The sequence below is a fragment of the Zalophus californianus genome, chromosome 2 (assembly GCF_009762305.2).
Source record: "Zalophus californianus isolate mZalCal1 chromosome 2, mZalCal1.pri.v2, whole genome shotgun sequence".
NCBI lineage: Eukaryota > Metazoa > Chordata > Mammalia > Carnivora > Otariidae > Zalophus > Zalophus californianus.
Window position 1 is genome coordinate 47,920,305 of NC_045596.1, and position 3,514 is coordinate 47,923,818.

At 35.7% G+C, this 3,514-nt stretch overlaps 1 pseudogene; it reads left to right on the forward strand.

The window, feature by feature from the left end:
- Positions 1–495: 495 nt before the first annotated feature.
- Positions 496–620, forward strand: LOC113926117 (annotated as a pseudogene).
- The last annotated feature ends 2,894 nt before the right edge of the window (positions 621–3,514 follow it).

Consider the following 3,514-nt stretch of genomic DNA (forward strand, 5'->3'; position numbering starts at 1 on the left):
ATTCAGTTTTATCTTTTTTTTTCATTTAACATGAACTTAGGATGTTTTCTTGTCATTTCTTCATGCAGCAAATATTTACGTAGCAAATATCATTTGCCACAACAATGCTACTTACGTTGTAAACAAAAATTTATAGAACAGTAATTGTTACTCCCTTGTGGAATTTATATGCTGAGCAAGCAGACAGATGATGAACAAGGACAATTGAAGAAATAACTAAAAAATATATTTATGTGTATTTATATGGGCATAATTATGAATAATGAAGGAAATTATGAATAAAAGATAATCACAAACCGAATAGAATAGCTACAAATATAAGGTGGCTAAAGATCACATTTTACAGGTGACATTTATGCTGGGCTTTGAAATATTAAGAAACAGTAACCTTTATGCTGTGTCACGTAGGAGAAATCTAAGCAAAGGAAGCAAGCATGAAGGTCCTATATAGCAAAAGCTTTATTTTGGAGAAGCAATAAAAAAGATAGGAATTCTACAGCTCATGGTTAGAGCTTAGAGCTGAGGCCATTGGCTGGCCACAAGATGGGCAAGTCTTTTGCTAACACCACAAGGGTCTTTGGCTCAATGAGTGGAGTTTGATAGTAATTTTTACTACAGTTATAAAAAAAAAGAAGGAAGAAAGAAGAAAGAAAGAAAGAAAGAAAAGAAAGAGAGAGAAAGAAAGAAAGAAAGAAAGAAAGAAAGAAAGAAAGAAAGAAAGAAAGAAAGAAAGAAAGAAAGAAAGAAAGAAAGAGAAAGAAAGAAAGAAAAGAGATACCAATTCCAAGTCTACTGGGGAAAAAAGAAGACAGAAGAGGATGTAGTTAGGCAGAAATGAAATCATTCAGGATTTTATTGTTTCGTTTTCTAGTAAGATTGAAACACATGAATTGCACTAACTTTTGACTCCTTTTGACCAACAGAATACAACAGAAATGATACTGTGCCTATTCCATCTCTAGGCCTTAAGAACTTTAGACTACCATTTTCACTCATGAATCCAGTTGTCATGTAAGAAGTTGAACTGTCCTAAGAGCATGACACTGTGAGGAAGCCCCAGCTAGCCACAAGGAGAGGCCATATGGAGGAAGACTGAAGCATCAGACATAAAAGTAACGCTCTCTGCGATGTTCCAGCCCAGCTCAGTCACCAGCTGAATGCAGCTATTGAAGAGCCCCCACTAATAAGATATAAAACATAACCACCCAGTCAATCCCTGCTCAAATTCCTGACAAACCAGATTATAAAAAGTAATAATTGTTTTATGCCACTTAATCTGGGGATGGTTAGTTACACAGAAATAAAGGCAACAGTAAACCTGTATAGGCAGACCTCATTTTATTGCACTTCACTTTATTGTGCTTTGTGGATATTGAATTTTTTTTTTTTTTTTTTTTTACTAATTGAAGGTTTGTAGCGATCTTGCATGAAACAAGTCTAAAGGCACCATTTTTTTAACAGCATTTGCTCACTTTGTGTATCCGTGTTGCATTTTGGTAATTTTTGCAATATGTCAAGCTTTTTTATTATCATTATATTTGTTACAGTGACCTGTAATCAGTGATTATGATTCCTTAAAAGCTCAGATGATGGTTAGCACTTCTTAACAATAACGTATTTTTTAAATTAGGGTATGTACATTTTTTTAGACACAATGCTATTGCACACTTAATAGGCTACAGTATAGTGTAAACATAAATTTGTATGCAATAGGAAACAAATAAAAACTATTTGACTCACTTCATTGTAATATTCTTTATTGCAGTAGTCTGGAAACAAACCAATATCTCCGAGGTATGCTTGCTTTATAATATAATGTTTTATAACAGCATAAAATAAAATTATATTATGCAGTGTACTATACTGTACCATAATATAATTTCAGGTAGTGAGATTATTTGTTCATCTTTCCTAAACAAATATGATCTATTTACATGTAAAATCATTTTATTTATTATGCATGGTTCTTTTAGAATAATATAATTTTGCTCTTATGAAATTTATATTAGCACAAAATAGCTATTAGCAAAAGGGGGTTAAAGACATAGATGGTTTAACTTAATACCAAAATTAATTTTTCTACAAAATTTTCCTATGGTTCTGTTTAAGTTTAGAGTGGCTAAACAGTGAGTTAAAGTGAATAACAATACAATTTAAATATATCCATTATTTGAGTTGACTTAGTTTTGCCAAAGAGACATGGCTTTTAGTTTTCTGTCAATAGCAATATGATTTTAAGTTCATAACCTCTTACATATTCATATTTACCTTTATGATCCTTAGCAGTGAATGTCATTTTATGAACAAGTGTTGGGAAATATAATTGAGACGATGTGACCGCTGGTTGACCTGTGAGCTGGATCACAGCACTCAGAGGATCCTGATTCCCTCCCCTGTCCTTGGACTGTGGTTCCCTTGCCTTTCCTGCTCCCAGAGGCTGCTCCAAGGACACACCTTTGAGATGGTGATGTGGTATCGAGAACAGCTGCACAGTATAACCCAGTTAAGACCTCTTTATAAAATTTTAAGATTTGGCAGGCAGGAGTGGGGATCCATTGGTCTTGTGGCCCAAGAAAGCCTCATATGTAAGTTTCATTTGCTTATGAAAACTGCCACCTACCAACTTGGAGTGGTCTGCCTCTTTCTTTGGTCCCTCTTTCCCCTCCATGTTGGGGGCAGTTTTAAATTACACCCAGGAAGGTCCTGAGAGTGTTGTGAACCAACAAGTGAAATAGCTGGAAATAACTTCATTTTTTTCTCTGCATATTTAGTATTAATTAATTCCCATTCATAACTCTATGTAATGTAGAGTTGTTTCAATGAGATTGCTTAAGTTAAACATAATTAATACAATGAAAACAGTAACAAGAGAATTCCACATGCTGGCTGACAGTGTGTTCTCCTAGGGACATAAATTGGACATATGACACCACAGATATGTGGCAGACAAACTCTACATGACCCTCAATGACATCTGCCTTCTGATGTTCATGCTAGTGCAATCAAATTGGGTTCTGTGACTTGCTCCTAAAGCATAGAATAGAGCAATGGATTCCTCGCCTATGATTAGGCCACATTTTAATGCAAAAGTGATAGGATGTCACTCCTGTGACGATGTTACATGAATCTCCAACTCACTAAATTTACTCTTGCTCTCTGCTGCCTCTGAAGAAGCAAGCAGACAGGTTGTGAACAGCCTATGCAGAGCCCTCCATGGCAAAGGACTGTAGGCCACCTATGAGAACTTACAGTCTTTCTGCCTCAGGGGCATACATTCTGGTAACAACTGGAATGAGCTTGGGAAGGGATTCTTCTACCGTTAAGTCTCCAGATGGGTTTATCACCATGATTGTGAGACCCTGAGCAAAGGACACAGCTAATTTGAGCCTCCACTCTTACCCATGGAAATGGAGAGAAAATAAACCTGCTTTGTTTTAAGCACTACATTTCTGGTAATTTGCTATGCAGCTATGGAAAACTAACATGTGATATACCTTTGTTTAGACAAGTGCTG